Source organism: Canis aureus, chromosome 9 (assembly GCF_053574225.1).
Source record: "Canis aureus isolate CA01 chromosome 9, VMU_Caureus_v.1.0, whole genome shotgun sequence".
Taxonomy (NCBI): domain Eukaryota; kingdom Metazoa; phylum Chordata; class Mammalia; order Carnivora; family Canidae; genus Canis; species Canis aureus.
The window spans coordinates 43,451,811-43,465,870 of NC_135619.1; the positions used below are offsets into that span (position 1 = coordinate 43,451,811).

Sequence of the window (14,060 nt, forward strand, 5' to 3'; positions counted from 1 at the left end):
AATTGTTTGAGCTTGAAATAAACAAATAGACAAACAAGCCTAATCAACCAAATTCTCTATCATCTCTTTACATAACAAAAAATATAATTTTATATTTTTATTTATAAAAATATAATTTATTAATTAATTTACAGAGATCATTAAATGACTAGACTATAAAATCAAATTCCCAATCATTGCTTCCACCATTGGGTAATAACTTCTCAGCCATAAACAAAATACACAAATGAAAGAAAACAAAACAAAACACAAAACTGATAGGAAAATAAAAGCTGGAGAGACTGAGTCAACAAAGTTCTATTGCTACTTTGGGTTCTCCTCTGGGTGTCAAGAATTGACATACCTGGGCTTCAGCTGCCCAGAGGATGTACTTCTCTGGCCGAACAATTTTTCATCTCAGGAACCTTTACACCAGCAAAAATTATTGAGGACCCCAAGTACCTTTTGTTTGTGTGGATTATACCTATCAATGCTTACTATAGTAGACATTAAAGCGGAAATTTTTTAAATGTTTGTATTCTCATTCATAAGTAACTCATTGTGAATAATTCATCAAAGAGCTAACCATAGAATTACCATATGATCCAATAATTCTACTCCTGGGTATATATACACCAAAGAATTGAAATCAGGGATTCAAACAGATACTTGTAAACCAATGCTCATTGCAGCATTTTTGCATTTTTTGCAATAGCCAAAAGGTGAAAATGACCCAAATGTCCATCAATAAGGGAATGGATAAACAGATGTCTTATGTACTTACAATGGAATATTATTCAGCCCTAAAAAGGAATGAAGTTTGATACGTGCTATGACAGGGATGAACCTGGAAAGCATGTCAAGTAAAAGAAAAAAAATTACATAATTCTATTGTATGGCATATCTAGAAAAGGCAAATTCATAGTGAGGAAAAGCAAGAGGGCACCAGTTAGCTAGGACTAAGGGAGGAGGAGAATGGGAAGTCATAGCTTAATGGGCACAGAGTTTCTGTTTGGAGTGATGTCATTAGTATCACAAAATTGTGTGCTTGAAAATTGTTCAAATGGTGTATTCTGTGTTATATATGTGTTAGCCGAATTTAAAAAAAAAAAAAGAAAGCAAAAATAACAATAATAAAACCATTACATGTTAATATAAGTAAAATATTTTCTTGGATAAAACTATTTAAAAAATGTTTAAATGATAAGAATGATACAGTTTTACAAGTCTTTAATATCTGATTTAGAAGAAAATTCTCATAGCTGCTTCTTCATGTAGTCTGTTGTGATATCTAGGCTTGGTTGAAGTATATGAAGAAAATCTGACTTCACACAAAAATGTACTTGGAAAAAGGAGAAGTCATTTAACAGCTTTTGCAGATAATTGTGGATATTCTTCTTTGGTATTACACCAGAACTTGATAAATGAGAACTTCTTAAAGGTTATTTGCAATGTGGAATCTGAAATTACATCCTTAGGTCTATCTTGCTTTTTGAGTGGATCTCTTACGTATGCATGATTTCATAACATAAATTGATCATTTAGAATATGTTGGTTCACTGAGTCATGTAGCTCTTCCAAAGATATATTTCATTATACAATATCAAAAATCACATCAGTAAATATCACCACAAATCTCATCCAAAAATCTTTAAGTTTTGGAAAACATACAGTGATGGGTACAAGCTTTAAAAAATTCTAATTTTTGCTTGAAACCTTGGATTTCATTATTGGCAACAAATACTGTAATTTTCTCCCTTAAGCTCACTTTCTTAGTGCTTGTGAAAATACCTGCCAAATTCCCAAGTCTAAGTAACCATTTTTGGTATGTCAGTTGGGTTTTTTTTTTTTTTAAATAAAAACTGGTGTTTTATGAGAAAAAAAATGTATAGTTTAGCTCACAATTTAAATATTTGCACAAAGGCTTTTCTACAAGGCAGCCATTATACTTGGCATGCAGCAAAAATGCTCTTTGTGCATGCTTTCCATTTTGTCATACAGAATATTAAACAAAATTAACCCTTTGGGAGAGAAATTTGGCAATACCTAACAACATATCTGTTGACTTTTGGTTCAGCAATCCTATTTCTGAAGATATACCTTAATGATGCAAAAAATGCTTATGTACAAGTTTATTTATTATAGCAAGGTTTATAATTGTTAAAAAAAGGGGGGGGGGTACAACCTAATGGCCTCTCCATAGAATAGTGATTGAATAAGCTATGACAGATCTACAAAATGGAGTACTATAAAGCTGTCTAAAAGAATGAAGAAGATGCATAAGAACTGATTCACAGGATATGCTGTTAAGAGAAAAAAGCAAAGAGTAAAAGAGTAGCCATACTATGCTACTTTGTATAAGAAAGTAAGGATATAAAGAACACCCAAGATCTCCTTAGTTGTGCAAATGAATTAGAAAAAGATAAATGAGATCCATTCTCTTAAGATGGTGGGTGGGAAAGTGGTGGAAAGAAGGGATATTGGTAACGTGGTAATGGACAGCAACAAGTGACACGTCCTTGAGTATGCCTTTTTGTACAGGCTTGGATCTTCTAATCAGGATATGTTATGCACACCTCAAAATATAAGCAAATAAATAAAAACAAGATGTAGGAGAAGTCAAAGTTGGAATACAAGCCATAACAAATAAACCTGTTTTAAAATGAAAAACATTGAAGAGGAAGGGAAAGAAAAAAATCCATCTGCACAACTTCGGAAAACAGTGATGCTGGCTGGATTTGATAAAGCTAAAGACAAAAGGAGCTGCTCACAATTACTTTACTCTAGTTAGTAAATCTGTTTCTCATGGGGATATGTTAGCAATTCTGTAGCTACTTTATGTTTATACGAGGACTGAATAAGTGTAGATAATGAGAGTAGGATTTCTCGCTGTTGGAGAAAGAAGTTACAAATAAGGAATGCAGAAATACTGGAATAAGCCTTGTGGTTATTTTGGGTTGGAATCAGAAGTATTGCTAGGGACTCATGATTTTTTAAATATAAATAAGTACAGATAGAAAGATATAGGTATAAATATATATGTGTGGTTTCATCCTAATTCTCTATGTTGAGAAGACCCCAATAACAATGAGTGCATTTAGTTTCTAGATTTTGGTGTCCCCGGTTAAAGAAAACAGTGTTACATGGGAATAATGGTAGATTACAAGACTTGAGCATAGAAAATGCAAATGAGCTTGGAACAATTTGTGGTACCGGAAAAAAAAAAAAAAAGATGTGCTTGAAAAGAGATAGGGATATGTAAAAAATATACAGGAGTTCACCTGAAGGAACAACCCATGGCCAAATTTGGAACAGTTTGAGCAACAAAATAAATAATGATAAAAATAAATAAATACATAGATAATGACAATTCGCTTGTAGTTTATAGACTGAAACAAATTTCCACCAACTCGAAAGAAAGAAGGAAGGAAAGAAAGAAAGAAAGAAAAATAGCTTTTTCTTACCGAACAACCCAACACCATTCAAGGAGTTAGGTATTCTTGAGTAACTAGGTATGGCAGGCAGAAGAATAGCCCCCCAATGATGTTCATGTCCTTGCCTCCAGATATTGCAAATATATTATCTCCCAAGACAAAGACACTTCATAGAGGTGATTAAATTAAGGACTTTGAGTTGGGGAGACCCAGAGATTACCTCTAGGTGGGCCCAAGGTAATCCCAAGGATCCTTGGCATTAACATTGCATCTATAAAGAACTTCCTAAGAGGATAAATGGAAAATAGTAAAATGGTCATTTTTCATTTCCAAGATGTGGAATGAACTGAAATAAGCAAGATCCTGAACTATACGCATCTATTAAGGAACTTTCTTTTTGAGAGAAAAAGAGAGAGGGATAGGGGAAAGGCATGGAGAGGGGGAAGCAGACTCTGTGCTGAGCAGGGAGAGCCTGACACGGGGCTCGATCCCAAGACCCCAGGATCATGACCTGAGCCAAAGGCAGACACTTAACAGACTGAGCCACCCAGGTGTCTCCCCACCTTTTAAAAATATTTTATTTATTATTAAGGATTTTTTTTATAGGCTGGTCAACTCTGTGAATGCTTCTGGAAGAATACATAGGGTTTTACAGAGGGTCTCAGATGAAAGGAAGGCTTCTCTTGCATTATTTTACCTCCACTTGAAATGTCTGGCCATGTGAATGAAATACATTTCCAATTTTTAAAATGTTAATTAAAATAAATATTTATTGAAGGAATACACTGGGTATGAAAATTCATTGCAAAGACATCTTTTTGGTTTAAATTTAGACTTTCTCTTCCCTCCCCCCCAACCCAATCTTCTTTTCCCTTCTCCTCCCTTTCTTCTTTAATATATTGTGCCCACAAGGGGATTAAAGTGGCTTAATTAAAATATTGCAATTTAAAAAGAACACATTGTACTCTACCCTTTGAGAAATTCATTTCAGGAGCTGATCCTTGGTGGCTTGGCACAGGAGGCTGCCTCACCAAGGAGTGGGCTGTCTCTGAGCCTTCAGGAAACTGTTTCCTTCATAGGATAAACTTGAAATCATCTTGATTTTTTGGGGGGGCGGGGGGAGAGGATTAGTTTCTAGTGACCTTTATGATCAAACTTAAATGTTTGCATGTATTATTTTTTTTTTCATTCGGGCAGCTTTTATTGACTGTCTACTGTCAGCCACGGACATGTCAGTGTTTGAGGAGGTAGATGGGAGTTTTATAACCTCAGCTTTTTACCAGTAGGCAATCTAAGAGACTGAGACAAGTGAGATGGCAGTAAGACAACCAGCATTCCCGGAATTAATCACTTTTGTCTCTCCTTCATGAGACCAGGGGCCATAAAACAGGGTCAGCTAATGACGGCTCATGGCCAAAGCTGACCCGGGGCCAAATCCAATTTATGGTTGAGTCACCCCACTCTCTCTTTTTGTAAACAAAGTTTTATTGAAACACACAGCCACATCCATCTGTTTATATGTTGTCTCTGGCTGCTTTCCCACCAAAATGACTGAGTTGAATAGTTATAACAGCAACTATATGACTCTCAAAGCCTGAACTACTTATTCTCTGGCCTGAACAGAAGAAGTTTGCTGACCCCTGTTATAAACTCACCTGAGCAAAGAAGAGTCCAATGCGTCATGTGGAGCTACAACCAGAACTAAACCTGTCTTAGTAGGGATTAGGAGACAGAAGAAATTGAGAGTCTGGTGGTCGTTTGAGGACTGAACCTTAGCATAGTTCAGCATGCACTTTTTCTAGAAGAGGGCTCATGCATCACGACAGTACAGGCAAGCAGAATAATGGAGTTCAGCAATGAGTAAAGTCAGAGCAGGTTCCACCCACATTTGCTTTTCTTGGCCAGTGGTACATGTGAGAGAGGATGGATAAATGTCATAAGTCTACACTCATGGGTGCAGCTAGAAGTATGGGATTTGATGAGCACCTAGCTGCATGAGCAAATCATAAAAACATATTGCATGAAAAAAGTAGTGTTTATGTCAAAACTGTTTATGTCAAAAATAGATGCATACAGATCAACAATTTACATCCTGTTACATCACTTATAAGCAAAAGGTCTGCATTAAACACATTGCCTTGTGGGAGAGGACAAAGGGAGTGGCTGTGGAAATAAGAATGAATCAATCACCTCATGAGACAATGAGGAGACCTCACGCAGACAGATGATGACACTGTGCAGTGAGTGGAACAGTTTAATCAACTCAGGTCCCCAGCACCTGAGGTCTGAGGACAACATAACCAAATGGAAGGAAGGGATGGGGGGGTGGTGGGAGAGAAAGGAGGAAGGAGAGAAGAAGACAAAGGAGGAGTGAAAGAACCTGGAGACGGAAACCCCGGGTGGCTCAGCGGTTTAGTGCCACCTTCGGCCCAGGACGTGATCCTGGAGACCCGGGATCGAGTCCCACGTCGGGCTCCCTGCATGGAGCCTGCTTCTCCCTCGGCCTGTGTTTCTGCCTCTCTCTCTGTGTCTCTCATGAATAAATAAATAAAATCTTAAAAAAAAAAAAAAAAAGAACCTGGAGCCATATTCTGATTGTGTCATAGCTCTGGCAATTCAATACATTTGTAACCTTGTGACAGCAGTCATGACTCAACTTCCAAACAACCCAGAGTCTGAATAGTGGAGGCAGTGGTGGTGATGATGTGTGTGTGCATGTGTGTGTGTGTGTGTGTGTGTGTGTGTGAGAGAGAGAGAGAGAGAGAGGTAAGAAGGGGTCAGAGCCATGAGGACTCCAAGCCAAATGAGGTCCAGTTCAATCTTCAGGGAATGGAGCCAGTCTAAGGTAGGCAGGCTGTAAGAGTCTTAGCAAAGTAGGGTCCAGGGTCCAGTTGGGATCCACAGCCCAGATGAGAGCTTGCTGCTCTGGCACATGGTGTGAATCAGGAGAGAAGACTGCAGCTCTTTGGACACTCACCTCAGGCATATTAGGTCATTAATTTAGTCTATTCTGGGGAGTGGGTTCGGAATATGATAGTAGGTTTCTATTGACTCAGGAACTGCGCCGAAGACTTGGGCAACTGTGGGTTCAAGGTCATCAGAGATAATCTTTGGATTCTTTGGGCAAATGTCATCATCCCTCTGTGCTTATTTTCCACAATTTGATATGTGTTTTGACTGCCTCAATGGACTGTTTTGCTGATCAAATGAAATGACACATCTGGAAAAACTCTGGAAAAAATAGAGCACCCCACACCTTAGTTACTAATATATTTAACCATTTCTTAGAAAATAATTCCTCCTTCTCATCTACTCCATCAGCTCGGTTTGCTGGAAAGAAAGAAAAAAGGGAGCTGGTAATATCTCCTAGCTGCCAATTTACTCTGCAAGGCTTAAGAGAAAACATATCAGCTTTTGTTATTTTGGTAATTTTCTTCAAAAGGAACATGTATTATTACACATAATTTCATCCTTAAATTCTCAAACATTAAGTCAGTCCTTTCCCATAGTTTTCAAACACTTCTGAGCTGTAGCTCAGGACCGCCCAGTTTACAGCTGGCTCCCCCTGGGCCACCTGCACTGCTGACCCCCCAGGCTTTATCTCAGGGTGACCCATTAGCTGACCCATTAGCCTCACAAACAGGAGAGATGAGCAAGATACTGGAGTTCACCAGTCAGTGGCTTTATGGGTAAGGAAAGATCTACTAAGATTGTAGTTTTCAAAGAATACAATAAATATACTGGTATCATTTTCTATTATCAAATAATTCAATACATTTCTAAACTACACTTTTTCTCTTTTAAAAAATAATTTGAAAATTATTAGCAGGGCCTAACTAGAGAGTTAAATTCACTTGTTACCCAGCTAACATTTGGGACACACACACACACACGTATACATATATTATATATATTATATTCATTTCTGCAATATCAACTTCAAATTACATAAATAGTTCTGTCATTGGCTGCTTTTAAAATACAGTATTTCATCACTAGTACCTTTTTATGTTACTAAATTTTCCTCAGTAACATGAGTTTTAAGTACCAAATACTATTTGGTCACATAAATGTGTCATAGTTGATTGACCTTTTCTGTAGTTAGTAGTTAGGTTACTTATATTTTTTTTTACCATTAAAAGTGACGTTTTCATGAATATTCTTTCATATGCATCTTTAATAACATTGCTGATTGTTTCCTAGAATAGATTCATGAAATTCGAACTACTGTGACAAAATATGCTGAGATTTTTAAGTCTCTTGATACTTAGTTCCAAATTGTTTTTCAGAACCACTTATATATATTATATTATATTCCAATTGGTACCAGCATTGAGTCTCAGCTTTAAAAAGCAAAAAACAAACACACACACACACACACACACACACAAAACTCTTGCTTATTTGAGAAGTGCAGGGAACAAATTGTTTTGTTCTTCCCAGCATCCCTTTGGGGAACATTCCTTCCCCTGTTCCATAATCATTCAAATCAGACCCTAGAAGCATAAACACTATTCAGCAATGACACGCATATTGTATGCCTCCATGTGATGACACCACTTATTTTCTTGCTGAAATTGGCTTTGCATCATAAAAAAACAAAACTCTCACAATTCATCTTGATTATTTTAGAAAATGTCTTATGCAAACAGCATCCTGCATTCATATTACTCTTCTAGAGGAATCCAGGCTTCATTGGGTCAGGGCTTCCCTCTCAGTGATAAAAAGCTCTCCAGAGTATCTTTTCTTTTTGGATTTTTGGCTCCACACAGTATCAGCCCCTGATGTAGCCGATGCAAATGATGGTATTTCTAGCTCAGTGTGTAATAACTTATGGAAGGAAAGCATGTAGAAAGGCTAGGCTGTTCATCCAGTGTAAGCTAGGGAGGAATGTGATGGGAAACATGTGAGCCTACCAAAAGCATGCAGGAGACAGAGGTTTAAAAAAAGTGTGTGAAATGAAGCAAAACAGCAGGAGGACTATGTTTTTCAGAGTTTAGATGTAAACAAAAAGATGAGTCCTGACATAAAAGATACATTGATTTTCACTGTCTGGCTTTGATTGTGGAGAGAGGCAGAGGTGAGCTAGGGAAAAAAATCCAGAAACCTTTGGGAGAGCACGATGAAGAACCTATATGCACAAAAGCCTGGACTCAGGGATTTGGGTTCAAGAAACTTCCAGTGAAGACCTGGGATCTCCTACTGGATGAGGGCAGGCTCCATGGAAGAGCTACCTGCAGTTTACCTATTCACACATTGCTCCTTTCTAAGGGTCGTCAGCAGTTAAATAGCTCTCTTTCATTATTGAGTACGGAAGTTAAATGCTCATTATGGTTGTTTTACTAAAGAGTTATGATGTAGTAGGGGGGAAAAGGACACTTCAGTTTGGAGGAGAGTGCTTATATCTCTCTTGGTTAGACATTCCTAAAAAAAAATAAATAATAGCTTATTCATAACTCAAGGCTTCACGGCTTCCCTTTGGCAGCTCTTGGAATTGTTTGCATCAAGACTGGATGGAAACAGTCTCTGAAGGGTTTACCTGGCAAACTTTACAGAATAGTTGCTCCGAGTCACCGCTGGGAAGAGATGCTGAAGGGGAAAGAAAAAGGCATAAACTAACAATTATAGGCTAAGAGAAATACCCCAATTAACTTTCTGTTTTAGCAAAAGTTAAACGTGTGCACTCCCTAACCACCACTATAATGAGCTGATCAAGCTATTAAGCTATTATTTCTCAGTTCTAATCCACCTTTCTGCATCATATTTAGTGATACTGGAGCACATTCCTGCTTTGCCAGAAGGCTCTCTGTTAGGCTGTTCAGTAGGGGACATTACAGGGAGACAGTGGTGCTAGAGAAGGGAGACCCATCAGCCCAGCCAGCAAGGCACTGGGGTGCAGTGGGCTGCTTTCTGCAGTGGCCGTGTCTGTGCTACCATAGAATTCTTTGAGTGTTCTTTCAGATGCCCAGGTAAAAACCTTCTATCTAGGTAGCAGTTCTGGATAAATTTATTCTGCATAAATAACTGGTGTGGGGTCTGACTTTTGACTGACCCGTGAGCCTACATAGATCTTTCTACACAATCAGACAGGTGGCCAGAAAGGTACGATCACCTTTCTTTCTGATATGGTGTTCCAGCTTGTCCGTCACTGGCTGTGAACAGATAATCCAAATGTGGTATGTCCATACAATGGAATGGAATATTATTTGGACATAAAAAACAATAAAGTAGTAATACATGTTATAACATGGATGGATCCTGAAAACACGATAAGTGAAAGAAGCCAGCCACAAAAGGCTACATGAAATTTCCCAAATAGGCAAGTATATAGAGATGGCAAGTAGATTAGTGGTTACTTTGGATGGGGGCAGGAGGAGAAGGAGATGAGCAAGGGGAGGCGGGGAATGGGGATTGATTGTTAACGGGATTTTTAATGCAAGATGAAAATGTTTTAAATCAGATTGCAGTGATGGGTGCACCATCCCGTGAATACATTAAAAAGCATTGAATTGCACCCTGTAAATGCATGAGTTGTACTGTATGTGGATTATATATCAAAAACCTGTTAAAAATGGCAGGACTAGTCTCTGGAGGCCTATGATTTCTAATATTCCGCTTAACGTTCTTACCTGTTCCATAAATATTTCTTGAGACCTATTGTGTGTTAGAAACCGCACTGGGTATTGGGAATATAAAGATCAGTTGGACACAGTTCTCATCCTAAAGAGTTTATAATCTGTTACGCAAAAGAGGTGTAGCCAAATAATCAGTGCAAAACGGTAACGACATCCCACGGTGCATGTTCTTGGTAGAAAGAACTATTTAAACTCTTTTTTTTATTTTTTTTTTTACTTTTATTTAAAAAAAAATTTTTATTGGAGTTCAGTTTGCCAACATATAGCATAACACCCAGTGCTCATGCCGTCAAGTGTCCCCCTCAGTGCCCATCACCCAGTCACCTCAACCCCCTGCCCACCTCCCTTTCCACCACCCCTTGTTCGTTTCCCAGAGTTAGGTGTCTCTCATGTTTTGTCACCCTCACTGATATTTAAAAAAATATATTTAAACTCTTCTTTGACGGCTGCATGCTAAGGGATTGCCAATCGGAGGAAGAGCGGGTGGTCCTAGGAGGCTGTGTAGGAGTCCTGCAGCTGGCAGAGGGGACGGGCTCTGCAGGCAGGGGAGCGAGCGCACCCATCACCCATCGGGAAGCTAAGCGGTCCCGGGGGGCAGACACCCAGGGGGAGGATGGACTGGAGGACAGCTGAGCTGGAACCTGGGCCCCTGGCTGGTTTTTCCTGTTTTCCTCTCAACAATCCTGCCGCTCCTCTCTCAGCTGCTGCCTCTCCTTTGCCCCCGATTCCCATGTAAACGTCCTTGGCCTCAGTCTCTTTTGCCAGCCAGCCACGTTTTCTCCTCTTCTTCTTACTATCTTCCTTGTCTCTCCACCATGATGGTTGCAATAATATATTGTCTATTTGCTCTTCTTCAGCAGATCTTCTGTCCCTTCTGCTCTTTCCCTATTAGCGCCACTTTGGCAGAGGGTTCCGGCTTGTCTCTTTGATCTGTGAGGCTCCTTAAAGGTTTTGGTAGCTAAAAATCCGGAGGTCAGTGTTATGCTAAGTTCTGCTTTCTGTACTTGACCAAGGACAAGCGCTTATTAGTATTCAAAAATGATACATTCTTGTATTTTCTCCCTAATGTTTTTCTCAAATCAGGAAGACAGAGCACAGGGGTCCCGTGACTGGGGCATCCATTAGACATGACTATCATCTTGCGGTTCCTGGAATCTCCCAGGGTCATGTCTTTTGCTTGGATACCAGATTTGTCAAATGAAGAATGTGGTCCTCCTGCCCAAAACACTTTTTTGACTTTACTCACAATGACACCGACACTTCATTATTCCAGACACAGGAAACCACATGCCTTGGCTCTGGAGTTGTGAAGTTAACACATCTGGTCCTGATAGTCTCTTTGCCAAGGTATCATCTCAAACAGGTAGTGACCAAATACAAGAATATTTCGTGGACTTAGGCTTGAGTAAGGGGAGAAGTGACAGGTGGCAGAGAAGGGAAGGTGAAAAGCGAAGATGATCTGGAAAAAAAGAAGCGGGGTTGGGGGATAGTGGGGTGGGGTGAGGATGGGTGGGGGATGGTTAGGGATCATATTCAAACCAGTTTATGCCAAGAGTGAGTTATCTACAGTGGGGTAAAGTGTTATTGCCTCTGACGTGCCCCTCATTCCTAAAGCCAGTTATAAAAATTCTTGGAAAAATAAGAAGAAAAATGAGATTGATGTTTGTTGGGGACTATACTGTGGTGGCATGTGGGCACCAGTGTCAGCTGATGGGACAGTTCAGTGGATCACAGGGGGGAGAAGGCCAGCCAAGCTTACCACAGATAAGCTTGCATACCCACCTCAGCAAGGGGGTGGGTGTCGCTGCTGGTCATGGAGGCCTGTCTGGATCTCCTAAAAGAGGCCACTTGAGGAATTCACATTTAATAGCTTGCCAGTATTTCTTTTAAATTTTATTTTCGGGATCCCTGGGTGGCGCAGCGGTTTAGCGCCTGCCTTTGGCCCAGGGCGTGATCCTGGAGACCCGGGATCGAATCCCACGTCAGGTTCCCAGTGCATGGAGCCTGCTTCTCCCTCTGTCTGTGTCTCTGCCTCTCTCTCTCTCTCTCTCTGTGACTATCATTAAATAAATAAATAAATAAATAAATAAATAAATAAATTTTATTTTCAATAAATATTCATATCACAATTACTATCAAAGATTAGTCATAGAAATTAAATTTTCTTTTTTAGTTGTGTCCCCAGTGTACCTTGTCAGCATTATGAAAATGAATGTTTTCTTGAAAATGGATTTTCGGAGGGCAGGAAATGACTCCTGGGAGGGAGTGGGGGAAGTATGTCTCCACCCTGTGTGTAGTGAAGGCTGGCCTTCCTAGGCCTCCTGGGCCTCCTGGGCCTTCCCACCTCCCCACCTCGCTGCCCCTCCTTCCTCCAGCTCCCCAACTGCACTGAAGGGCCCACCCTGACTCTCCCTGCTTTCTGCACTTTCTTTTCTCTCTGCAAAAACATAGCTCTGATAATCTCAAATATCCCTTGGCCTGCCAGGTTTGTATTATGTTGGAAAGTCAAAGATTCTGAACAGAGAGAGGTATCAAGCCTTCCCCTGGGCTTCCTTTTCCTTTCTACTCCTCAATTCTCTCTCTCCCCACCCTAATCCCACCCTTTCCCCCAAGAACAAAGCAATATAGCCCTCAACTACCAAACAAGTACTAAATGTATTCAAATAGCTTCCTGAGCTGGGGAACTGTCTACATCTGAACACTTGGTTCAACCAGCCAAGTGCCCTGCTGTAGTTACCATCTCTGATTTTACTTCGTATCAATCTAAATCATGAAATCAACCATGACAAAGCTGGTCATGCCCCAAACACAGTGTCATTGTAAGGCATCAATGCCCCTCATGGGAGGAGGCTCAGTGTCTCCCTGAGGCCATGCCTCTGTGCCCAGGGAAATGTTGACACAGATTTTTTCAGTGTGTCTTTAAGGGCTATAGCTCAGTATGGTCCCTTGGGAAGGGAAATGCCTTCTTCTTGAATTTCTAATTAATATTCCTCCTCACCTTCTAGGGGTCCTCCTCTGGGACAACCCATCAAGTCTTGGTTCAAGTGAAGCTGGCCTCGCTTTGCCAACACTGCCTGAAATGTTGTGATCCCAGAACTGACTCTGGTCAAGTTTGATGATGAGCTGCATCACATTAACTACTGAATTATTCAGGAAGCTTCTCTACTCCCTCGCAGAGGAAACCGAGGAGACCATTGGAAACCATTGAAAGGAAGCAGAGATAATTTGGGAAGCTACGTTTAGTTTCCTTAAGGCTCCCCCTTTGCAGGCTCTCTGGAGATGGCTGCAATTAAGCTCCCTGCCCTGCCCCCACCCCAGCATGAAGGACTCAGTGGGCAGCTGTGGTTTTATGAGTTTTTCTTGTGCGAACCTCATTAAACTTCAGATTCCTCAGGGTAAAAAGCAAATGGGGAATGAGAGTTGCCTGCCTGGGAGATGCTGAGGTTAAACACTGAGCAATAAAGCCATTCACTGATTTCAAACTTCTCTTTGTTGTTTCTTTGGCTTTCCCTCGAGACTTCTGTATGCCCAAAGTTGAGCAGTAGAATGTGGGGGCATGGGGCTGTGGGGATGCAGTTTATGAGTAGGTGGTGTGTGTGTGTGTGTGTGTGTGTGTGTGTGTGTGAGAGAGAGAGAGAGAGAAGGTCAAGGAAGGTCATACAGGGTGAGAGAAGTTTGCAGGTCTTGGCTTCTCTTTATTACAAACCCAGGAGCATTTGAAGCTTGTCACAAGGAGCCATTGGTCCACAGAACTGCCCCTTAAGTCCTCCAGCATCTCTCTGCAGCAGGCTTTCAACATTCGCCTCTGGGTAACAGGTCAGAGGGAGCAGACCAGCACTGCTACGCTGTGGTCTGCAAGTCAGGCTGACTCCCGCCAATATCATCAGCTTTGCACGATGAGGGCTGAAGTATCTAATGCTGGACCTGAAGCTGCTTCCCAATGTCTAAGGCAGTGACTCATGGAGATATCAAGAGTCACGCCTGCGAAGGGGTATGGCAAGAAATTTCCTAT

The 14,060-nt window shown here is 40.5% G+C and overlaps 1 long non-coding RNA gene across 14 annotated transcripts in view; it reads left to right on the forward strand.

Moving 5' to 3' along the window:
• Positions 1 to 13,530, forward strand: part of LOC144320747 (uncharacterized) — a 37,583-nt gene extending 24,053 nt beyond the window's left edge. For 10 of the 14 annotated variants that reach the window (XR_013386353.1, XR_013386360.1, XR_013386359.1 and 7 more), the window contains one exon: positions 13,054 to 13,530. This is a non-coding gene — a long non-coding RNA (uncharacterized LOC144320747). Of the gene's footprint in view, positions 1 to 4,019; positions 5,818 to 13,053 lie in introns of those variants that run through there. The other 4 variants (XR_013386357.1, XR_013386362.1, XR_013386365.1 and 1 more) reach the window with 2 other exon arrangements.
• The last annotated feature ends 530 nt before the right edge of the window (positions 13,531 to 14,060 follow it).